The sequence below is a fragment of the Lonchura striata genome, chromosome 5, assembly GCF_046129695.1.
Source record: "Lonchura striata isolate bLonStr1 chromosome 5, bLonStr1.mat, whole genome shotgun sequence".
Lineage (NCBI taxonomy): Eukaryota > Metazoa > Chordata > Aves > Passeriformes > Estrildidae > Lonchura > Lonchura striata.
In genome coordinates, this window is record NC_134607.1 from 65607414 (window position 1) to 65633554 (window position 26141).

The 26141-nt window shown below is 42.0% G+C and overlaps 1 protein-coding gene across 3 annotated transcripts in view; it reads left to right on the forward strand.

Annotated features, from left to right (window-relative positions):
- The window catches only part of GRM3 (glutamate metabotropic receptor 3), a 103326-nt gene that overhangs the window by 20705 nt on the left and 56480 nt on the right, over positions 1-26141 (forward strand). The window contains exon 2 of one of the 3 annotated variants that reach the window (XM_021531030.3): positions 17398-17506. The exons of 1 other annotated variant lie outside the window; for it this stretch is intronic. The gene's annotated coding sequence lies outside the window, so the exon portion shown is untranslated. The remainder of the gene's footprint in view (positions 1-17397; positions 17507-26141) is intronic. One more of the 3 variants, XM_021531034.3, reaches the window with a different exon arrangement.

Below are 26141 nucleotides of genomic sequence, written 5' to 3' on the forward strand. Positions count from 1 at the left end.
AATATGTCATAGTCAAGCAAAACAGCCCTAGGAGACTATTAAAGATACTACTACCTTTTTAAAAAGAGACTAGCATAATGAATTGAAAGACTTAAGGCCATGTTTTCCACAAATACAGATGAACACACAGCTAAAGATTATTTAGATGACAGCAAAGACTGTAATCTCATAAAGTTTTATCTGTAGCTTGTATCATATATCTCAGCTCTGTGATTTCAATGACCCTCCACATGATTTACTCAAAAATGTGGATTTTGCCTCATTGTTCCTGTTGACCATGGGTTTTATCTGGTCATTGGACACTATTTCGTGGATTATTTTTTCTGTGGTTTGGTTTGGTTCTGAGAGCTGAGAAATGCTGAAGGTATTAAACAGGGTAGGACTTTGAACTCTGTTCCACCTGCTAATTCTCCATTGGATATTCAGCACAAACTTGTCACAGGAGCAAACGACATCTCAACGTGTGAGGAACAGAGATAACATCGAGGAGAAAGTATTTTCTCTTTTTGTGAACTATTTTTACCTCACAGACTGTTATTCCACCGAGCAAACTCAAGATAGGCAAAAGAAAATGCACTTTGCAGGCTCATCCTGGATCAGTTGGAATCCTCAATATCTTTAATGTTCTCATATTTTTACCACTTGGCTGGTGACATTATGTCTGGCAGATTGCTGTGGCAAATCCAGCAACATTTCTTCTATAGACCAGCCATCCTGCTGTATAATAAAGTACTCCCAAAATCTGCATTTTACTAAAATAGGCAACATGATTCTCTAAGAACAGCTTGCTGGGAACTTGCAGAGTTTAATGCTACGTTTACATTTTCTGCAATAAAAATGGCAGTCTCACTCCAGTTCAGCACTTTCCTCACTACTCTCTGGACAATGACTGTCATTGTAGACATTATCAACAATTATCACCATCTACCTTCTCCGCATTTCAATCTTTCCTTGTACAAAGGTAGATGATATTCCATTAATCAAGGTGTTGTCATTAAAAAAAAAAAAATGCCCAGAGGAATCTTTATCATTTTTCTCATGCTGAGGTAAAAACAACTCTTTTGTACCAGTGATTTTCATTCCTTATTGCTAAACTTTTTCTATTTCTCCCTGTGGATGCAAATTCTGCTGAAAATATATTATCATTAGGATTGTGTTCCTCAAAAAAGTAGAAAAACATAGATATCAGGAGGTTAATCCTGGACCCATGAAGAATCACAGACCACAGGCTGAAAATTGAAATTTTACTGTTATTGGGGAACAGCATTAAAACAAAAAACCAAAAAAACTTTACCTTAGAAGCAGACTTTGAGCTACCAGAACACACACTGAAAAACAGCATTTCAGATGGATTTCTGGCTAATGCTTTGGAAGAACAGATAACTGTATGGATTAAGTTTTTTCTTCACCTAGATGCTTTTCTGCAGTACTTTCTTCTACATTATCCTATTGAAGTGGATTTTGCACTCTTGGCTCCCTAGGAATGCACCTTCAGCCAAAGGATTTACCCAATGCCTCTTTGTCATTTCAAAAACCACCATCAGCACTACTTATGATGAAGTGTATCAGTAGAAACATATCTCACTATGATTGCACACCCTTCCTGTGCTCTTAGTTCAGCAGGCAGCTCCCATCCTTTTCCCATCATCCCAGCAGCTACATCTCCACAATTCCTGTGTCCTGGCACAGAACATAGCCTGATTTGGGATTGCTGGGCAAGATGTCCTACACATTTGTCCAGCTGGTGTCCCCAAGACTGTGTTCAGTTCTCATTCTGTATATTACTGGAAAAAAATGAAGCAGACTTCCCTTTCCATGTTAGTGTGAAGGCTTCCCACATCACTTCTTGACAGTGTTTTTCAGCCTGTTAAAGCAGAATGATGAACTGTCATGAGAGGGTAAAACTCCACCAGTTTGTTTGCCTGACTGAAGATTTGTGGCAGGTCTCCTGAAACCCCTCTGTGATATCAGCTCACACAGGTAGCTTCCCCTCAGCCCATGCAGGCACACAACATGTCCTCAAAGATGATATATCAGCTGTTGAGCATCCTGAGTGTGTAGCTCAGCTTCCAACACCTCACATCTGGCAGAGAGTTTCTAGTGCAACTAGTGAACTCCATGAGCTGCCTCTGTGTTATTAAGCCAATAGAAATGTTCTTACCTCCTTTTTGGAATATGAGAAACTAGAAATAGTTCTGCTAATCTTAGGCTGGCCACAGTGATCTGAGGTCATTTTTTAAAAGTGGCTTTGGGAAGGAGGAAGCTCCCAAGTGTAGCTGCTGGAAGAGTTAGACATCCTGCCTACGTAAAACCAGATTAATTAATCTCCTCCAGTTCAGGGAGATCCAATGTCCCTGTTTTTTAAGCATTTTTTTCTGGGTTGGGATGAACCTGTCTCCCTTGAGGTCTCTGCCTCTCTGCACTGATGAGAGAGGGAGCTCTGTTGATACACACAGTTAGGTTCCAGGCCTTTGAATTATTAAGATTAATTAGGATTAAGTTCACCCATTTTACTTTTTTTTTTCACCTATGGTAACAATGTACTGGAATTACTGAATTTACCTAACCTTTTTTTCTTCTCACTAGAAGTCTGGAGGTATTAATTTTTTATCACTTTAAAATTTCAGATTTTTAGCACAAACTACAACGTATATTACCAGTGGAAATATTTTTATATAGTAGGGATTTTACCACATGCTTCAGTTGTTTTTATATCCGTTATTGCTGTGCCATTTTAATGCAATTTTCCGCAGACTCCCCTGTTATTAACCTGCATTCATCATTTATATCCCTCTCCCGAGGCTTGTTGTAAGACTCTATAGAAAAAGATAAACAAATTACAGATACAGGAATTAATTGTTGTCTGACTGGAGCACCCCTCCCAAGGAACTTTAGGAGCACTGGTTGGAATGAAGCAGCCCATAGCCCACACTGATGGGAATGGCAGGAAGAAGGCTGAATACAACTGGACAAAACCATATACATGGAAACACATAGATTATGGCAGATATGAGAAAATGGAAGGCAGTGAAATTGAACAAAATTACCGCAGGCCTCCAAGGAATGAGGCTCTGCAAATCAGATGTTAAACACTCCTCCAGCCAGGTTTGCTCCCCATTGCACACAGCCTTTTCTACAAGCCGTGCCATCTCTGATGAGCTCTGCCTCTTCTTTCTGTTTAGGTCCCTGCCCACTGAGGTTCAGGCATAGAAATCCCTGCTCCCTCATAAGGGAGAGGAGACAGAGTGGCTCAACTCTTCCTGCAGATCCTGGGTGTCCCCTGGTCCCAGCCCAGGACAGATGCCCCAGGCTTGGCAGCACAGCCCTGGAGGAGGGCAAGGGGAGAGTGGGGAAAAGGAAGAAGGCTGAGAAGAAAAACATTGTTAAAAGAACAGTAGAGAGGAGAAGGAGGGACATGAGGGTGAAGTGAATTCAGAGGAATGTGAGGGCACATCAAAGAGATTGTGTCTTTTAAAGAAGCATATGGTGCCTTGAACCTCAGGGGAGCTGTGTTGTGCTACAGTGGGTAATGACAAAGAATAACAGACTGTCCCTTTCCCTGAAAACCATGTGGCTGAAACAGATAGAATATGTCAAAGGAGAGATGAGTGACTGGCCCAGTGTCCAACGGGAGTCTGCACTGGAGCCACGGGAGCAGCCAGGCAAAGCCCAGCCAGGAGTGCCAGCGGTGAGCGACTCTGCCCTCGGAGCACGGGCAAAACCCGGGGACAGAAAACTGACGAGGCAGAGGGTATGAAAAGGGCAAGGGAAGGGTGCAAAGCTTGGCTCCAGTAAGGTTTGCTAGCCTGACTTAGAGCATACACAGAGCCCATGAGAGAGTGAGAGCATGACTGAGTTCTTTGCTTGGAGCAAAAATAGCAGCTGTGAAAGAAACGGGAAAGAAGCAGGCAGATACAAAAGGGAAGAAAGCTGGGGAAGAAAGGAAAAGAACATGAAAACACTATCCTCAAAGCCAAGGCAGGCATGCCAACCATATTAATTTCCAGTACAAATGCCCCTCCTCCACTGCAGTTCAATGAGGGATCTGACCACAGTTAAATTTACGTTGTGTGTTTTCAATAATAGTAATAATGACAACAAAAAAGCCTAATCTCAGAATTAAAAGTCAAAGGCTCAGGATAATTCTGAAAGAGGAACAGAAGGAACAGCTTTGCATGGAGGTGAATGTGTTTTTCTCTGTCTACAGAAGAGTTTTGTGGGTGGTTTTAAGAAGTTTCAGTGGTGGAGCTGATAGTTCTAAGGAACAATCTCTCCTGTTATATTCTACAGTTATTTTTTAGCCACAGTTGTCAATCACACAGCTTTTCAAAGAAGGGAAATGTCAGTATCTCTGCTCTGTAGAGACAACACAGAGATGAGAAGCAGCTTGACCAGTATCAGTCAGTAGAGTACCTGTAAGGAAGCCAGTATAAGAACCCCACCAAGAGGGTCCCAGCCTGGCCTATACCTCCTCTGTGTCCCCTGTGTGAGTGCTGGGGGGGTTAGTGTTCATCTTCTGAAAAGGTCCTGCACCTCATTCAAAACCACACGGTAGATTCCCATTTGCCTTGACTGCTGTCTGGCCAAAGGGGAGTGGTCATTTCCATGCCACATCCCAGACTGTGGGGATCTCTACTGGAAATTTATACAGGAATGACTGAATGCAGGGGTGGGAGTCAGTTTTTTTGGCTTCATTGTAGTCATTCAGACTATGACTGGGAGGAAGCAATTAATGCTTTGGGCAGTGATATCTAAAGTTTGAAATGGACATTTCTGTTTAATTTTTGTGCTGTCGAAAGAAAATAAATCTACACATAACAGCAGCAGCAATAACTGGAAATTAGGGAGATGTTTTCCCCACTTGTGGAAACATGACCTGTTCAGATGCTCTTGTACCTTCTCCTGCAGCTTCTGGTGCTGGCCTCTCTCTGACACAAGATGCTGGGCTAGATTGGACTTGGGTGCAGTCCCGTCTGAAAATATCTGTGTTCCTAAACAACTTGCAAAGTTTTCTCACATTCTGTTCCTCAATCTGTATAGAAAAGCCCAAAGAAAGCATAATCTCCTCCCTTGAGAAATCTCACATTACATACTCTGAAGAAAAATTCCTTTCAATGCTCTCTTCAAAGCACTTGTACTCCTGACAGGGGTTTTGTAGTGTGCTTATCAAGGCTCTGTTTTCCCAGTGGAGTGCCACAGCTCATTACTACAGTCACAGTCTTTGCAGAGCAGGTCTTAAACACCTTGCCATCCTCAAAATTGTCTGGTCTGTTCATTCTTAAAATGACCACCTAAAATAACAGGGTAGCTAGAGATGCTCTGTTTGCTTTGCAGTTTTTAGTATGAGATCATTTAGTGCCTTTCATACTTCAAATTTGCAGTTTGCTAAACCAGAAAAAAAGAATTAGGAGATGAAAACACAGCTTTTGAATCTGAATTCCACCATGCCATGGAAAAATATTTATTTTTGTGCTAGAAGTGGAGGATAGATGAAGAACAGGTATTTGTTTAAAAACACGAGATGCCAAACTGGTGCATGAATGAAATTGTTCACTTTCATGATCTCCTAAATTCCAATCAGGGTTCTCTTAATATAGTTTTTGCTATTACAAAAGGGATTGTGACTTCTATTACACGCACCTTGCTTCACAGGAGAAAAATATCTATGTTCCTTGATGGATTCCATTTCAAAACAGTTGTGTGATGAATGTGAAAAATGTACTGTCCCAGGACACTGGCAGGCAGAGTCCAGTATCTGAAACACAACATCTACAGAGGTAATAGTAAGAGATGTGGCTGGTTTTCTTTGAGGGCCAGACACAGAGGTTATGCTCAGTATAAGAAACTGGTAGAGATGGATCCAACCTTGCAGACAGTGGTGAGCAGCCTGAGATTTCAGACAACTCTGTGGGAGTGAGGGAAAATTCAAATCCACATGACACTAGTTTTAGGAAGAAAAAAAACTAAACCTTTAAGAGGACCCTTAAGTTGTGGTTTTCCAGAAGCTGGGAAATTTATTAGGGAAACAAAATTGCTAAATGTTTGTATTTTGTGCCATTCCATGCCATTTAAAGAATTACAAAACATACAAAGGAAGATGACAAAGTGAAACAACCAAACCTCTAAATCCAAGTAATGAGACAAAACAGAGAAAGCAATCAGCCTTTGAAATGAAGATTTATCATCTTCATCTCATCCAATTCACACCCACTGTAGAGCTGACCCCTGTAGGAAGAGAAAGACCAGTCAGTTATTGCCCAGTCATGTTGGGTATTGCAATCCCTCCCCACAGACCACTGGTGGCCCATACATTGATTTTGCAATCAAGCCAAAAGCAACATCCTTAACACCACACTGGATTATTGCCCTGACTCTGACTCAGGGAACATTTCCTCTAGCTCTTGTGTTTTCCTTGGAGACCTTTCCACCTAAACATTGATGAAGCTCAACCTGCTTTAGCTTTTGAAATATGACAAGGTAATAAATCAGAGCCACAAGCAAGCAGGGCAGCTGTGCTATTGCAGTTAGAGGGAAGGCTGCCATACAGTGCCAGGACAGCTTCCCATTTCACACTGCCAGCAGCACTGTGCGTGTCCAAACCATACCCCAAGGCCAACAGGACCCCTCCTGTGATCCCACACTCCAGGGGTGGTGGGGAAGGGATACAGGTAGCCAGGCCATGGTTTCAGTGGTTTTCAAAATTAGCTTCGATGCCACAGACTTCTCAAAGATTCCATAGGACTCTATAGACACCACTCTTCACAGGCAAGCCCTTGTGTCAGGTTAGAAATTTGTCTTCTGCACTGGGATGCTCCAGGCTGCAGGGAGGAGAGCAGTAAATCCTGGTGTTCAACGCCACTGCACCACTGGCAAACCTCTGAGCAGTGGACAAGCCCTGAGATGTAGATGTCAGATGTTAGGGAGGAATTCTTTACTTGAGGGTGGTGAGGCCCTGGCACAGGTTGCCCAGAGAATCTGTGGACACCCCATCCCTGGAAGTGTTCAAGGCAAGGTTGGATGGGGCTCTGAGCAGCGTGGTCTAGTGAAAGGCATCCTTGTCCAAGGCAGGGCATGGGAACCAGATGAGCTTTAAAGTCCATTTTGACCAAAGTCCTTCTGTGTGGTTTTATGAAACTCTCCCCATGTTCCAAGATGCTGCAGCAGGTTCATCTTCTGCCCACCACAGCAGCCTTTCCCTGTGCTCCTTCTAACACTCCTCATTCCATTACAGTGCTTTTGAGGAAAAAGAAATTGGACATTTGGTGCCCAGCACTGGAGGAGCCACTGGGAGATTTCCAGATGAGTTTAGGGAAATTTTATCCAGCACACCAGTATCAGACAGTGGAGCTCTGCTCGGCAGCTGCTTCACTGCCAGACTCCTCAGGGCAAGGCTGGCAGACCCCAGCTTCCTGCTGGAAAGAGGAATCCTCCTCCAGGCACTCACAGCCAGCTTACAGCTGCTGCAGCAGCTTCCAGGGAAATTTGTCCCTCTACTGCCAGCACCAATTTGTGCACATTTACAGGTGTGACAAAATTGCTTCAGATGACCTCTGGGAAGGCAAAAGCGGTGCCTTGAAAGTGTGTCAGTGATACCACTTAGCACATTTTCTACTTCAAAGTATTCTACCAACACTAATGAAGTGAGCCTAAAAACAAGAGCTGAAAACACCCTAATAACATGAAAATACTGCCCTGGAACAAGTATATAAGAAAGAAGGCAACAAAGCCATTATAAAATGAGGACATTATTTTTTTTTTTTCTTTAATGATCTTGCTTTACCCAGTCTAATTTAGAAGTAGCTTATCTGTTTAGCTGAAACCCTCCAGTCATTTTTTGAGAGTACTGTGGGGTAGAATATAAATATATTGCTAAGGATGTAAAATTTCACTTCTGTGACCCTGGTGGCCTGGGAGAATATAGTTTTCTATTTAGGAAGATCTTAAATTACTTCAGTTATCACTCCAGACTATTTTAAGACATATGTAAATGCATGGTACAGAGTCCCTCAAAGAAACAGTCAGCCCCTGGTTTGAAGCTCTGAGACTGAGGGACTCAGCTGAGATTTGACCAGGAGCTGTACAAAGTCACAGGTGTAGTTTTGTTCTGAAAGCATCATCAGGGCGCATGTAGCTGTGAATAGATCAGAGAGGTTTGAACAAAGCAAGCAAAAATTGCCAAATCCAGGCTTCTCATAAGTTAGTCTCCCATTGCTTTTAATAGGGTTAGGATTTTGCCTGCTGGACTGAATTCCCAGCTCTACACTGAATTCACTGTAGCAGAAATCCCTTAATCTCACTGTGTATCCTTCTCTCTGTGCTCTTTCCTATCTCCTCATCTCTGGATAAGAATGATACTAACATCTGCCTCTATGGGTATTATGAGAACTAATTAACTGAGCTTTCAGGAAAATTTCAGCAGCAAAGGCAAATTTCTCCTCTGGAGATAAAACACATACACACACAGACATATAGATACAGATATTTCTGTGTGTTGATAGATATACACATATAATCTGGCATCTATAATATACTTATCACCTGCCAGACCTTTCTTAATGTCAAGGCTCCTCTTTTCTCTGCCTTGTCTTCCTTTTACAGTCCAACTATTTTTAAATGCTGTACTTTATTCAAAGTCAGTGTGGAGATGTCAGGTAGGTAGTCAGTGTGGAGATGTCAGGTAGGTAGTTATTAAAAAAAAATTAAAAAAGGAAAGAAAGAAAAAAGAAAAGCCTTTGTCTTCTCCTTATTTAATAGCATTTTTCTTCTGCAACCGCTGTTCCTGCTAGTAAAAAAACTGCTTGGCTTTTAATGAAAAATCCTAACAGCAACAAATTGCAACCCTCCCTTTCAACACAGGCATGCCCTTTGAATTTAATTACGCCTCAGGCAATGCATTATAAAGAGCGTGTGATAAGTGACACCAAAAATCTTCCAACAAACACAGCACACATCCCCCACTGGGCAAAAATAGCTGAGTACCAGATTGCCAGTTTTGGTTTGAACTCACTCAGGGCCGGATTGTGCCTGGCTTCCCCCAGGGGTGTCCCAGCTCGGCCCCGCGGATACCGGGAGAGCTGAGCGCTCCTGTGCAGCCCTGGATCCCAGCTCCAGGATCCCTGGATCCCTGGATCCCTGGATCCCAGCTCCAGGAGCCCTGGATCCCTGGATCCCTGGATCCCTGGATCCCAGCTCCAGGAGCCCTGGATCCCTGGATCCCTGGATCCCTGGATCCCAGCTCCAGGAGCCCTGGATCCCTGGATCCCTGGATCCCTGGATCCCAGCTCCAGGAGCCCTGGATCCCTGGATCCCTGGATCCCTGGATCCCTGGATCCCAGCTCCAGGAGCCCTGGATCCCTGGATCCCTGGATCCCTGGATCCCAGCTCCAGGAGCCCAGGATCCCTGGATCCCGGCTCCAGGAGAACATCAGCCTCCAGCGGGGGCTGCAGGACTCTGCCCCAGCGGGGACACTCCTGCAGGGATGGTTCAGGGCACCCAGCAGGAGCAGAGAGGAGCTGGGGACAAAGGAAGTTGGAGGAGTTTGGGAGGTTTCCTTTCCTCCCAGAATAACTTCTCGCAAGCTGTGTCAACTGTCCACAGTTAAACAAATACTTGAAGTATCTATCAACATTTCCCATTTGGAAGGAGAGGCAGCAACAATTACCTTTGGGAGTTGCCACAGCCAGCGAGAGGAGACTGCCTGGGATTTTTCTGATTGTTCGCAGGAGAAAATTTCCTTTGAAAACAAACATCCACAGCCCTGCCTGTAATGCAACACCAGGGTCAAATTCTGCCCTTTTGCATCCTTCTGGATGCTAACTTGGGATAATGCAATGCCCCTGTGTTACTTAGATCTTCTGGGATGGCCAGTGACTCCCAGGAGACAGCAGACCATAGAATCATAGGACCACTAAGGCTGGAAATTATCTCCAATACCATCAATTTCAACCTTTGACCAAATGCCACCATGCCCACTAAACCATATCACAAATTGCCATGCCTACCCAGTTTTTGGCCATCTCTGGCAATGCTGGTGGTGCACAATGGTTGGGTCTACTTATTACTGGGATGCAAAGTATTCATTGCACAGGGAGACAAGTCACAGACACCTCCTGACTGCTGGTGGGCAAATATCAGGACAAGTTCTATTTAACCTCAAAAGCCATATGGATGTAAACATAAAATGAAGCAATTCCAATCCTGCCAGAGGTTTTTGTTATTTCAAAGTAGCTGCATTGGACATGGTCTCTGTCTTCCATTTCCTTTCCTGACAGTACAAGTGCCTTGGCTTACTGATATTTTAAGAGGTGAGTTTTCAGTTTTATACCAGATATAGCTGCTCTGGGTGTGAAGACCCTCTTGCATGTGTCAGGGAGCTGTTTCCCTGCTGTGGCACAGCTCTCTCATGAGCTTTGCAACAGCTGTTTTCATCGAAATCTTAAAGCTGAAAGACAGGCAGAGCTTTTAAAAAGATAGGGCTGGGATTCACAATCAAGTTATTGCAGTTTAATGTGTTTCTGTGCAGCAGCCGAGCCACACCAGCCAGCTGGGTTCACACCCTCAGTTTCAGTAAATGCAGGATTTAAACTACACATTACCATGGGTATGACTCTGGTCAGACATCCACAATAAATCATTCACTTTCTTGAGCACAATAACACCATCATGTATCTGAGTTCTCCAGATATTAAAATGCTTGATTCTTCCTTTCACCACTAACTTGCCCTGCAACCATGGGTCTTACCACCTCCTTAGCTTTCAGACTTCAAGTGTAAAATTCAAGTGTGAATATGAGGAGTGCTTACACAAAAGGCTACTATAAGAACAAAAATGAGAATCTTTGAGGTGCTGAGATATTCTGGATACCTGGCCTAAGGGTCATTTTAAACACCCCATTCTGCTAAGAGGAATTGGAGCAGCAGTGCTTTGCCTTTAGTCACCCCCAGTGCTCCTTGTTATTTAGGCAGCTGTGGAGCTGAAAAATGACTTAGAATCTTGCCTTTTTCCTGCAGTAAACAGCAGCCAACAGGGCTGCATTTCTCTACAGGAGCCGAGGAGCTGCATTGCTTTGTTGCGTGTTTTAATGTGAACCTGTGAGTCACAGTTCTTGTACCAAAATATTTCCAAGTACATCTCCTTTCAAAGACAAAATTTGAGGAGCTGCTGTCATGTGTCACACATAAACAATGTGAAGCATAACATCAAACACTTGGAAAGTGTGCAAGTAGACCAAAAGGAAGGAGGGTGATTTACTGAGCTTTAGTTCAATATAACTGCATGGGTTTTACACCTAGAGGACTCAGATTGCTGTAACTGTTACCTGTGAATAAAGCTTCCCTCTGGCAAGTGATAATTAATTCTTAGATTTTAGAAGTTTGTGAATTTCAGAGACCCCTGAGCACATTTGTATGAAGATTAGACATTGTTTCTTTTCTCCTTTTCTCTTTGAAGTCTTTTCTTCAAAGATTGCAGCTCACTGTTCAGACTGCGTAAATCCTCTCTTGACAGAGCCGGCTTTTCTCTGCACTCGCAGAGCTTTGAGTCTGACTCTGCTCTCCCTTACTCTGCTCTGTGCCCCATCAAAGAACAGAGAGATTGTCAGCACCACATCGCTGCCAGTGGGGAGGAGAATCAAACCCTTTGCCAAGTACATCAAGTGAATTGCTCACCCCCCGTGGGGAAAATTTGCCACCTAAAAATGCAGTAATTGATATCGATGGTGTGTGTTGTTCACATTTCAATTTTTTAGAGACTTGTTTTCAGGATTGTGAGAAGCTAGGTTACAGTGATCAAAGGTCAAAGCCTTTATTTCCCTGTAAAACAACTTCCCTGGGGCTATGCCTGATGTGGGAAGAAATTTGTGCTTTTGGAAAGAGATTTATACAAGGCACGTACCTAAACTAAAAAAGACCAAAGATGCTAAATTACAGGAGTGAGATTTTCTTCTTATTTTATTAACACCTACAAATTGCAAGCAACTGCTGAAGAAAGGAGCTCATACACATTTTTAGTTGGAGTAGTAAATGCTGTATCCATAGAAATGCAGCTGAATTCTTAATGTTCACACCTTAGAAGAACTTCTTACTTCTCTCTTCTCAAGTTGTCCTCTGATCTTGTCATGAAACAATATTTTGCAACTTCTTTTCTAATGAAAATAAAAAGGAGAAGTGTTTGCTTTTCTTTTCTATCCTGTTGAACTAATTTTAGGAAGAGAAAATGGAAAAAAGAAAAAGAAAAGGGGAAAAAAAAGTGAATAATCATATAATCCCTTTTTTTTTTACAGCTTGGGATAAATGACCCCCATTAGTGAGGTTACCCCCATTACTGAGAAACTAGAAAACCAGTGTTCCACCTTTATAATTCACAGAATGCTCTAGCTGTGTGTATAGCTGAATTTCAGGGTCTTGGTGTTAAATAGTACAAATCTTCAAATATTCCTACTGCTGCCTCTGCTTTCAGCTGCCCTCCCTCAGTGACCACTGCTAATAACCTGTGTGTGAGGAAGCCACTGCTGAGGTGAATAAAAGTTTTACCATCCAGTTGAATTCTTGTACATTAAGTTTCTACTCAATGTGATCACAGTGATGACCCAAGACAAGCAATGGGATAAGAAGAAACAGTGTTCTACAGTCAGGCCAAAATTGACACCTTTCCTTGTGGTAACATCATGGTTTTAGCCAAACCACTGCAAGTCATGGCAGAAGCCTTCACACTGAAAATACATGGCTGTATGTTCAGTGATGCAAATTATATTTAATTTTCACACTGCCTTGCTCATTAGCAAGTACCTTAAAAATACCCTAGACTCTCATAGGCATTAGAAAGTACCAGAATATTGAAGTGTCTTGCCCAAGACGTCTGGGCAATGACAGAATAAAGAGTAGAGCCTGGAGCACACATACATCCCACCTTCAAACCACTCTTTATGTTACACTGCTTCCCAATTTAGTGTCCCAACTGGTCTAGTCATACACAACCTTCTCAAGCATTCTTGACTTTTCTCTCACATCATTTCACAGAAATTTTCTTTCATATGCTGACGAAGGAAAAATGTCTAACTCTTATTATGAGTCTTCTTTTTTTTCCCCTAAAATATTTGATGCACAGACCTGAAATTTTGGGTCACTTCTTGGAATAGCCCTGTGAGTCCCATATGCCTCCTTTGCCTACCTTGAATATTCACAGCACAGCCCTGTGGTGGCCCAATGTGCCGGATACACAAGTGCAACTGCACCAGGAGAGCTCTCTCCAGGGGCCACAGGCCAGATGACAAAGAGCCAGGGAAGGAGGTTCATAGCTGGATGTCTTTGCCCAAGGGAAAGCAGCCCAAAGAATACAAAATGTCGACAGAGGGCACGCTGCCCATGATTGAGCCCCCGCTGGCTGGAAACCCAGAATTAACAACAGCAACAACAACAAGAAAATTAGTAAGGCTTGCCAGCTGAGGAGAGACATCTGGCTGGAGATCAGAGGGGCATGTGAGTCAATTAATCCATCTCTGAGCTGGATTAGCACATTGAAACATGCTTCCCTTCACTGCTGCAGAGGGACCTGTTGAATGAGCCGTAAAGATGAATGGAACTAAAGAAATTTCATTTAGATGAAGAAAAATGGCTCTGAAGTAGTGAGTGGGTGGTTTTTTACATGCCTTATGTGCTGCAAGAATTAAGCACAACTCAGAGAATTTAGGGCATGAAACAGCCATTTGGATACAAAAATTCTTGCATTTCAGATCTCAATGATTTAAAATCTGTATCTAGATATCTGCCAATATATTTCTCATGTTTATAGCATATCCAGGAAAAAAAGATACTACAGTTTAGGAAAAATAACTCTTTCAGTCCATTCCTTTACAACTGTGGTAAATCAGTTTGCTGTTGCCACAGAAGCTATTCTTGGGCTCTTCTGCTATTAAATTGAATGGCAGGACTGTTGCTCAAGGGTATTATGCTGCATTTAGATCTGGAGAGTCTCTACCTTCTCTGTCAGTGCAGATCAATGGGACATGGTCTTCTTAAATACTGTTCAGATTGTCAGAGATAGGACCTGAAGGGATGACTTTGGTCACTGAGTTCAGTTCTTGCTGTCATGAACTATCAGGTCATATAATCCCTTCTTTGGAATTCTTCAGCTCCCTCTTAAATTTTGCTTTTTTGACTGTTATTCCTGCAGTCAGAAAGTTTTTCCAAAACTTCATTCCTCTGCTGTTTAGAAACTTCTTTATAATTCCAATTGTCTGTTTATTCAGGACCAGGTTACGGTCATTTGTTCTAATTCCAGAAATGTCTTTTACTCTCCTCCCTTTTGAGTACTCAGACCCCTGAGGTGTCTATGGACAGCTGTCAAAAACTTCAGCTTTCCTTCCACTAAGCTAAACATGTGAAGCCATATTTGTTCTCCCCTAAAACAGCCTTATCAGTCCCCTGTGTTTTGTAGTATATATAATATTATATATATATATATATTCTCTATACCTACTTCAATTATTATTTTCACAATAATACATGGACTATATACAAGTTTCAAATTATATCCTGTGCAATGGCAGCAACACCACCTTGCACCTGCAGAAAATACCCTTTCTGTCTGTTCTCTGGAAGTTGTGTTCACTGACTGGGGAGCTTTCAACTTTAGGAAAGTAAGAAGAATTTCAGTTAACACCTAGAAGTTTATACTTGAGCCCTCGTAGGAAGAGACACATGAGTTTTCTCATCCAGGGGATGGTGCCCAGAGACAATCTTGATGCAGCTATTAGCAAAGCAAATTGAGTGCTAGGATGCATCAGGGAAGATTTCTCTAGCAGAAGTCGTGAGGCCTTTTTGTATTACTAATGAGCTAAACAGTGCCAGTGAAAAGACATTGACAATATAATCCTGATTGCCAATACTGAGAAAACGCTTGAATGATCCCTGGAGTTCTTTTGGGATGTGGCATTGTTCTGAATAAGTCATTGACATGTGTGGGGACTTAGCACATAGATACATTTACAACATGGGCCCCATTTTCCAGAGGCTGGCAGAGGGGGGCTGGATGAGTGCCCACTACTGCGGGCTAATGCTCTCATTGCCTCAGGATGGTCCCACAGAGGTTTAATTTATGAGACCAGACATTGCTATACACACGAGGGTGCAGCTCCTCATGCCAAGGACTGTGCACAGTTCTGATCATCTGTACTGCTGGCAGAGGAGCTCAAAGACTGCAGCTACAGCTCTTACACAGTGACAGACACCAGAATATATCATTTACAGGCTAAAACAGTCTCCAGCCATAGTTTTGATCAATATAACTCTCCCAACACAGCTCCTGGGAATAGGCTGGAGACTGTCTTGGCCCCAGCAGTATTCACATCAGATGGGACTTTCCAGTTCTGGAGCTCCAGAGATTTTTCCTGTAATGGCACAGCACAGCTGTGCCAGATGGTATCCAGATCAGAGTGGTCCATGACACATCCTATTCACTAAGATCATTTCAGCCAAACTGGCTCAGATATATTGAAGAACTACCTTGGTGATCAAAAGAATCCAGAATTAACTCTATGAGAGCAGGAAAAACTGATTTTGAATGCTTTTGAAAAATCTCCTTTATACTCAAAGAAAGCTTTATGTACAGAAACTGTCCACAGCCTCTGGGAATTTGGCTCTCAATTCCTTTAACTGGAGCATGTCAAATAACTTCAGCTGTCACATGTCATATCTGAGAGACCATGAGCTTTGACACAATATGTGTCAAATATACCTTCAAACAAATGCAGCACTTCTCTGGGAGGTAATGACAATTGCTGAACATGATTTCCTTCTGAATAAATATGAAAACTCCACAGACATCAGTCAAAAAAAATTAACTTTCCTTGAGGACATTTCATAAGAAATGCCTTCTTTCCTCTGTCTCTGCTACCTCTCTCTTCTCTCACGGAAAATGCCAAAGTGGATAAGTTCAGGACTTACCACTCTGAAAAACAAGGGGGCCTAGAATAATGAAAGCCCAAACCCACAAACATCTGTACATAACTAGACTTGTCTGAAGTTGACAGACATCTTGTCCCTATTGCTTCTGTGTCACTCCGGGTCCATTACTGGTTTTTGACTGTTGTCCAACAGACAGACCCAGAGATAAAGAAGGAAGGACTCCCTCTTGGCATGTGTATGAAGCCTATTGCAGGGAGCATTTCACCTCTTTAGGGCCCCTGCTTACACTTACATATTGCTTAAAATACAGTATTTGTTGAACATTCAGTTATCTCCTCAGAGGAACCAGGAAGGAGAGGAGAAACATTTTTCCCCTTTTCTCTTTAAGTACAAAGAAAAGATTCAGATGTGGTCCCCAGTTCAGATCCTGTTCAGATCTGAGATCCAACAAAGCAAACCTCTCTTTGTTAGGGAACCACCAACAGTTCATTCGAAAGCAAATCTAATTTTAAAAGTGATCATAAATAGATACGCGTACTTGAAAATAAGAAATTCAATATGAAAGGCAGTTAGATATGAATAGAAAACAAAAAAAAAATTATGGACTTTATAAATTTATACAAACTTACTCTCAAAGCCTATGAATGTGGTGAAAGGACTCCAATGTATTTAATGTCTCCAGTGGGGAGTATGGGACTTACAGGGATGGAGAAATGTCTCTACAGTCACACCTGACAGAGAACTATGAATTCTATTGAGATTTCATGATCAGCAGATGATAAGTTAATAATGATGAGAGAAGAGAGGCAATTAGGACAGCTCTAGGAGCATGAAATAGATGCAAATATCCCATTATAGCCATTAAGCAATATGGCACAGCAAGACACAGGGTAAAACCAAGGAAAGACGAGCCTGGCCAAGCTGGTTGTCACCTATGCCAAGTGCAATCGTATCACTCTTTGCTGCCAGCAAACCCAAACCACCAGCAGTGCCTATCTCAGAAGTGAGAAGCCCCTGAGTCAAGAAGGAAAAACAAATGGATATATTAAATTTACCTGAAAACTGTCCTGATTTTACTCATCTCTAAAATAATCTGTGTATTCCAAAAGGAAAGTGCTCTTTAAGAGGGATTTTTAGCCTGTTTGATAGGCTGTTCAGCAGAAACCCTGGAAATAATAAAGCAGTGTTAAAGCAGATTGTCTGTCTCATTCAGCTGTGTCATGGAGCTGATCCAAAGACTCCCAGGAACTTTAAAAGGTGCTGGAGCTGGCCCATCAGTTTCTAGTACTAATAGGAACCGAGCTGTTAGTGTTTTTGCATGACATCCTGTAAGGAAAATCACTGGCATTTGGCTTACTCAGGAGATTTCACCATCTGTTATTGTAGAGACCCAATAATGATACAAAACACAAATAAGCAAAAAAAAAAAAAAAAAAAAAAAACAACAACAACACTCTGTCAGAGTTAGTGAGGTCTTAAAATATTCCTGCACAGGTAGAGAGTTTTGCTGGAGGAGAATCAACAGAGCACCGGGCTCAATTACATCCAAGTTCCCTGTGTAAGACCTGTCAAGCAACTCATATCATCACGTCTGTAAGTGACTGTGAGTAATGGGTTTATTTAAATTCATGTGGTGTTTGCTACCTACACCCAGACAGATAATGGACAGATAGCAGAACAATGATCATTAAGAAGCTATCACTTAATTCTTGTTTTATTCTGCAGCTTGCCTGCCTTCATCTGTCTTCCCTTCTGAAGAAGTGAGCACGTTCCTTCTGTCTCAGATGGAAATGCAATGGCCTATTATGCATTCAGCACAAGTTTTCCATTTTTATTCCAAAATCATGACAGTGATACAAATATGAAAGCCCACAGAATTTGTTTCCAAAAGCATTCAGCTCCACGCATATATGTTTAGCTTTCTGCAATTGAATTTCTTATCCCTCAAAACATGCAGCCAACTTTCTTCTAAGTAGTCAATATAACATTTAAGGAGTTTTTTTGTCTTACCAAAAACAAGAGGTATTAAGTATGGTGGTAAGGGCAGAGCATCCTACAAAATATTGAAAAAATCTGTTGGCTCACTGCAGTTCTATTGATTTAAGAAACACAAAGGGAATATGCTGAACAAGATGAGCTGGGAAATTTAGTATCATCATGTGAATGTAGTAGTAAAGCATCCTACATACTCTCATCACTGTCAGCTTCCTGCAGGACAAAAATGTGTGTTCAGCCCTGAAAACTATGTCCTTCCAATACAAGTATTGGTATTCAAGTATTCATTGCCCTAGCTATCTGAATTCCTTTGGGTTTAAGGAAGATGTCAAAGACTTACAAGTTGTGAATGCTGTCGTGCCAGTAAAATTAATGACTACTTTTCTGCTTCCCATATTTAAAGCCTTAAATGAGTCTTATTGCTGTGGAAAACAGGAGGAGCAGAGGGGCTGTCAGGATGGAATTGTAAATCTTTTGGCATTTAAAATCTTAGACCTGATTGACCTCATGACGGTGCTTCAGACCAGTATTTTTCTTGGTGTTGTAAAGCAAGCAAATTACTTTATCCAGGCATGAATCCTACTTTGCAGTCTGCTGTAACTAACTGGGGTATGAGGCTCAAGTGAAATGCTCCAGTCAAGCAAGTAAACATCAAAAAAACAAACAAAAACATTTGCATCTGAGGAACTATTAAATGTATTTATCATCTGCCCTTTGAGTCTGTGTAAATGCTGGAGTAAGGAGACAGTAACATGAATAATTGTAACTCAGTTATTAAATAAAATGTAATTACATTAATAATTAATACAATAATAACTGGTGCTGGCCCAAGTGGTGTATGCTGAGGTTTTAACTGGTGCTTGTCAAGGCATGATGGACCAAGGGTTGCTTGGTGAGGGGGCTCCCTTGTTGCCCAGATCCCCCAGCACACTGGGCTGCAACACGAGCTCAGGGCTGGCTATTTTCAGTGCAGTGAGGAGCTCCCAGCAGAGCCCTGCTCGTGGCTGTAGGATGAAGCCTGGCTTCAGAAAGCAGAGTCAGCCTGCCAAGCACTTTGCCTACGGTGTCTGTTGAAGCAGCAGCTCTGGCCCAGGGGAACTCAGACTCAATAGGTGCTGTTGACACCCTCGTATTTCATCTGGCTTCCCCGCTCTTCCCCACAGCCATTAGAAAGGCTCTCCTGAAAGCACTTTGGAGCAGCAGCCAAACCCACATTCTCTGAAAATTCCATGGGATTTTCTTAAGGAGTGCTCATGTGCCCAGAAGGTAGAGGGAGCCCTGGAAAAATGGCCAGCTTATGATTTTCTCTCTTTGTGCTAGCAGCAGAGATGACCCCACATGCCCTATTGAATTGTTCTTCCACCAGTCCTTTCAGAAGGGAGCAGGTGATAAGATTCTCCAGAGAGTATCTCCTGTTTTACCAGCACACCCCTAGCCCCTGCTTTACCTATCAAAAAACCCACAACCCAAAAGATACTTTTCCTTGCAAGGTATGTCACAACATTGAAGTTAGGTCTGAGGAATGGTGCCAGCTGAATGAATCTGTCTAAAGCCTGGAGATCATGGGATTCATCCAACGGGGCCAAATTTCTGCTGCCATCAGAGGCACACCTAATTTACCTCCATGCAAACAGGAACAGAGCGTACTCACCGACCTGGCTGCTGTCCACTGTGGGAGCATGCAGTGCATTCCAAGCATTAATCCTTAGGACACAACTGCAAGGTCACAAAGTAATATCTTCTATTTTCTATAGGTACAAAGAGGTGAGCCAAAGACAGAGATGAGACTGGAACCAGATTTCCGTGCTCTGGTTTACCTGCTAGGCTGAAGCCTTTCCAACAGCTGGAAAAAGATTTTGTATGTTATATTGAGAACCCAAAACCACCAGAAAAAAATAATCTTGTGTGCTTTAATGAGTAGAGTGAAGGAAATATGTGATGTACATGAGTTTTTCTGAGATTTGGGGAAGTCAGTAATTAAGTTAGATGATTATCATACAGTCAAAAAGTGTTGAAGAACATCTTCACAGAGAATTCCAGGGTTTGCTCCTTCTCATCAACAATACAGTTCAGGGCGCTTTAAATCGTTCTGGCCTATTATCATGGAGCTCTTTTCTCTTGTTTCTGCTGCTGGCTATGCATTTCCCCATATAAATTAATTATTTTTATGGACAAATATCTTTGTAAAGCACTAGCACTCTGGCCATAGCCATCTAGTTTAAGTGAGGCAGCATAGGTAAAGAGAAATGGGTATTCAGTGAATGTTTTTGAGGAAAACAAATTAGCTTTGGATGATGAAGACCTGAGAAAGTGCTATGGTAACCTATATGGTATTTACTTTTATCAGCTATATCAGTCTTATAACAGGAACTATTTCTTCTTGTGTGTGGACTGGGCTGCAATGAAGGTAATATCCCATTTCCTGCAGCTTCTTGTTCTCTGCATTGTTCTTAAGAATTCATGATCCCTAAGAGTTTTATGCTGACACTGGGAAAGAAGTGATCTTTGCTTCTGCCATTGATTCACACCATACTTTGCTTTCTCCACAGCTTCTCATTGCTAAATACAGGGATGGCATTATACCCTGTAATAAAGGGAGTTGTAATTTTGGAAAAATACAAAATCTTGTTTATTGGTTCAGCTGCTGAAAAGGAAAGAGCTGTTCATAACTCTGAAAAAATATATTTCTTAGCGTAAGGGCTGGGTGTTCAAAACAGAGAAGTAAACTGGATAAAATTAGTTTTGTTGCAGTTTTTCTTCCCTGTTGCCTCGCTGATCCATCTGGGACACTCTCAGTCCCTGAGCGAGGATCATGTCATTACTTTAGACTCACAGCCTGCACTGAAGCACAGCTAATGCTCTCCTGTAATTGTTTCCTGAATGCTGAAAACAGCAACAAAGCCCACATGCATGCATGCACATATATGCTCACTGCTATGCTTAGCCTGATGGAAATTTTGTAAATTGCTAACTCTGTCTGGAGCTGTATCACTTCCAACCAAACATCAGCACATCGGTTTGGGCAGCAGAGCTGAGAGCCAGAAATGGCTTCTGTGGAACAGCAGGCTTAACAGCTGAAACCATCAAAGCTCTGAGCCTCCATGCTGGCCAGATGATGAGTTTTTAATTTCTTCCCTGTGGGTCCTGAGATGCAATAGATAAAATAGGAAAAAATTCATACATCAGGTCTGTTGGCCTTTAAATGTAAATGGAGAAAATCTGCAACTTCTATGAGAAAACAAACTAATCAGTTGATATATTTCTGTGGTCCTACAATAGTCGTGTATCTCTCACATGCAGATATCTATCAAAATGCTCTGAATTTCTTGGTACACCTACTCAAATTCCATATACTTTGTACTAGATGCATAAAATCAGAGAGGAAAGGAGGGAGGAATTAAATTTTACACTTGAAAAATTATGGATCTTTCATTTTTATGCCTCCCCACATTACACTCATATTTAATTTAAGATCTTAAGTGGTTCTAAATAAGCTTCTAGGATTCAGTTTAAGCACAAAATATCCATTCAGGATGAATGAATAATTCTGAATTGCTGGAACAAGAGAACGAAAATGGCTTTAACATTAACAATAGGACAGATCCATCAACAGATAACTATGATTGACACAAATGGAGCCTCTTTCACTGGTACTTGATATGGCCATTGCATTAGACAGTGTTTTATTCCTTGTGATTACAGTTCTAGCTCAAAAAAGTCTGTTCATACAAGAGAACTTGTAGTTCAAGTCTATAATACCCCTGACTCACTGAACCAGTGGACCACACAAAGCCTCATGTCAATAACTGGCACAAATTATTGAATTTATCTTGAAAAATGGACAAGTTTTCTCTGACTGTGATTCCTCTTCTTAAATTTGTCCAATATTTCCCATCATATGGTTGTCTCAAGCCCTAGGTGAGTGGAAACGTAGAGTGTTTTCTACTTGAGGTTAAGTGCACCAATAACTTGGGAGAAAAGAAGCTGCTGGCATGAAGAGAGAGAAGGCTTGGAAGAGGAACACAAGGAGGTCTACTTTGCTCCTTCTCATCAAGGAAGGATGGGAATAAGGAGCAGGATACACCTGAAATCTGCTGAAGGGCTGAGCTGAGCAGGAATCAATGAAAGGAACAGCTCACAGACTGAAGAAATAGAGCTTTCAGCATTTAAAGTGCTATTGTAACAAACAAACCTCCTGCATGCCAACACCCTGACTGCAGAGTGCCAAGTTAACTCACCAAGTTCTTGCTGGACTAACTGGGGCATGCTGTGAAGATAATAAGAGCATTTATCTGTCCGGAATGCAAGCTTATGGATTGATAGATCATTTGATCTGTATGACTGTATTATAGATTTGCCATTAGCTTTTATCTTTAGCCATGCTGACAGAATCAAAAAACATATTTATTACACTTGGTGGGTTTTAATCGACTTTGCATTTTCCTATGAGTAGAGTTGGAACACAGATAATCTGCAAAATACACTGACAATCTTCCAGTTTATTCTGGTTTATTCATATTTTTTTCCAAAAAACAGCTGAAGAGCATATCACAGATGTATTCTCCTGTAAAAGCTTTACATAAGATTTGAGGGAGAATAAACTAGCATTAGCCTTAGAAGAGAGAAAGATGCAGTGCAAAAAAAGCTTATCCTCTGGGCTTGATGAAGAAAACAGCTCAAAGCCAGAAAATCATTGATCCCAGAATGAAACTGAAACACTGCCCACAGAAAAAAATGGATTTGCAAAATGTGAGTTCTCCCTATTTCATATGGTATTGCTCCTTCTCACAGAGGAGAGCTTTTAGTGCTGAGGCACAAGGTCTGATACTACCAAGGCCTGATAACATCTAAATAATGTGACAGAAGGACCAAACCTCTGCTACACTGAAAATCTGAGAATGAAGGGGACTCCCTCTTATGTAGATATCTTTGTTGCTGATGTCTCATGTGACTGGAGTGACTATATGTGGATTTTATCAATATAGTCAATAGAGTGCAGGGTGTGAATCAGCCTAAAATAGAAAGGACCTGGGGCTTCTGGGGCACAGCAAGCTGCCCATGAGCTACAATGTGCCCCAGGAGTCAAGAAGGACAATGATATCCTGGGATGCACTAGGAAAAGCATTGCCAGCAAGTCAAGGGAGTTGGTCTGCCCCTCTACTCACCCCTAGTGAGGCCACATCTGGATACTGTGCCCAGTTTTGGGCTCCTCAGTACAAGTGAGAGGGTCCAGCAGAGGCTACAAAGATGGGACAGAAGCATCTCTCTTACAAGGACAGGCTACAGGAGTTAAGCCTGTTCAGCCTTGCAGTAGGACAAGAGGCAAAGGGCAGAAACTGATGCCCAGGAAGTTCCAGCTGAACACGAGGGAGAATTTCTGTCCTGGGCAGTGACCAAGCACTGGAACAGGCTGCCCAGAGAGGCTGTGGAGTCTCCCTCACTGGAGATAGTCAAGAACTATCTGGACACAATCCTGTGCTCTGGGGTGACCCTACTTGAGCAGGGAGTTTAGACAGGTGACCCACTGGTCCCTTCTAGACTGACTGATTCTGTGATACTGTGAAATTATTTGCATGGCAACAATTTTTGGCCATGTTGACCTCACTGATTAAATGAGAATCTGAAGAGTCCACTCCACCCAGGAAATTCCTTTGTCCAGGTCTACAGACCCTGCTCATTGCCTGTGGAGAAAAATAGATATAGTAGTGTGCAATTTATTTCATCCTATTTCAATGTCTAAAATATATTTGATGAATCATGTTCTATAATTAACTAATTCCAGGAATAAAGCTGTGCTATTGGTTTACATAACAATAGGGGAGGTTAAAAAGTTAAAGCCTGGGATCCTGCAAGGATAGAGGAGTTCTTGTAGCATGCCCTGGTCTTTTGAAGGCTGTTTTCCTAAGGAAATAGGGCTTATGCAGTTACATTAACTGTCAATTCCAATCAAATTTGAATGATAGCCACTGTCAACAAAATCATACAAAATACAGACTTTGAAGATATTAATTTGTTACAGGTTTCATTTTTGAGGAAAGGAAGGTGACTGAATAAAGGAATGAAAAATGTGATTAAAATCCCTTGATAAAGAAAGGCTGAAGAGTGAGTTAGCCACATAGCAAACCACAGGCAAAGAGGCATTCCATAGAGAGGCTGTATTACTATTGTAACCTATCTTACATCAGCTGGAAACTGCCAGAGAATGTATTTGTCTTGAAAAAATTAAAATGCCCTAGTCTTATTCTATGTCAGAAAGGATAGACTCAAACTAGAACACAAGTGTCACCTGGGGATAGCCTGTGTTTGACTGACATCAGTGAAAGCTTGGCTCTGAATTCAGTAAACCCTGATTCCACGCCTTGCAGACTTGTTTTAGACAGGGAAGTTACAGGTAGGGCACAGTCAAAGCAGTGAGTAGCATATCCAAACCAGTGAGAATTCCTCTGGTCTGGGGTGTTGGCCATCTTCAACACCTTCTTTTTGCACATGTGGATGTCACTTCTACAACCTACTAGGATGTACCAAAAACATGCAGCCTGTGATAAAAGTAGGCTGTTATTCAAGTGTTGTCTTGATTTTATATTGGAGAGATGCCATAGGAGTTCCCATTTTAAATCTTGTCACCTGTTTTCACAGGCCTGCCCTGTTTTCCATGTATATTTTTCATTCCTGGGTGGAATAAGAAAGACAGAAGATGCTGGCCTTGCTGATTTTGCTTTCCTGAGAAAAAGATACCTGGATCTGAGCCATGAAGGGAAATTTTTTCACTGCTTAGTGCCAAACTGAGTGTGATAGTCTAAAAAGCACATAAGGTCATTCCATTTAAAACTTAGGAAACTGCAGTTCTTTCTCCCTGCAAGCTGTCATATAGCTTAAAGGTCTAGAATTTTGTCAAAGATATCTGCCCTAGAATATGAATTTCAAAATTTCCCCTCAATTTCCTTCACATTTCCATGCTTGTTATTCTTCTGTAAATTCCTACTACTCAGGCACATTTAGTGAGACTCCCAGAGCTGGTTCCCACTCTCAGCACACCCTGAGCTGCTGTTCAGCTACTGCTGCAGCAGAGCCGCATCCAGGGCTGCTGTTTGCTTCCTGATTTTCTCTCCTTGCTCAAAGATCCCTCTGCAGTTCATCACATGGGATGTAGGGCCCTTTGCCTCCCAGAAGCATGACACTGGCATGTGGTGTAACACCACAGCCCTGGGAAAAACAGACCATCTCCAGAGATGGTTCTTCTCCATCATCTTCCTCTCCATGGAACAAGCTGTGGAACTGGAAGAATATGCCCTTGAGGGGAGTGCAGCCTGATTCACAATCTGGCATGTACAATTCCTAACCTACTTTTTTTCCTCATGCACCTGGTCTTGTGGTTTCTCAGCTCTCATTTTTCAATCACTGCCTGACAGGAGAATTTGAGGCAGTTATCACAGAATGGCTTTTATTGCATACCTGCTGCCATGAGGATGGCTCTGCCTTCCTGTGGTCAGTAGAAATGTTGGCAATCATGAAGTTTCTCCCCGGTCAAAGCCAGAAAGTGCAAGCAAAGCAATGAAATCCTCACCTCTGGTTCAGTTTTGTTAATAAATACAACTAGTGACTCTTGGCTAGTTCTTGAATTCTTTAATAGGATTATTATTCATTCATGCTGGCCTCGGTGAAATTTGGGATACAAGTATTAATCTTAGATTGCAATGAGAATTGTAATAACAAGAGAGCTTGTTATTATAAGCACAGAGGCCACACAGAAAGAATATCCAGTCCTGATCCTCCCAAAATAAATCAGATCTAACTCCTCCTGGAGTGAGGCAGGAGTACATCCTTACTGTGGACTGTACCTTCTAAGAAATTATAAGCCTCTATACAAACATCCATGTGAAGCAGTTTTAACTCTTCCTTGGACAAAACTCTGTCTGCCTCTAGTGAGGGATGAAAGGAGCACAGTTAACACCTGGGCTCATCCTGCTTAGCTTTAGGTTCCAAAGAAGGAACTTCACTTTAGATGGCTAAAATCAGATATGAACATTTCTCTGAATATTTTTTGCCAATTTCATGCTTCGTCCAAAGCAAAGGATCATCACCATAGACTAACCATAGAATTGTTTGCGTTGGAAGGAATCTTAAAGACCATTTAATTTTCACCCCCCTAGCAAGCCCCAGCCAACTGAACACTTCTAGCAATGGGGAGTGCACAGTTTCTGTGGTCAACCTGTCCAAAGTACCTCTTCACTCTCACAGGAAAT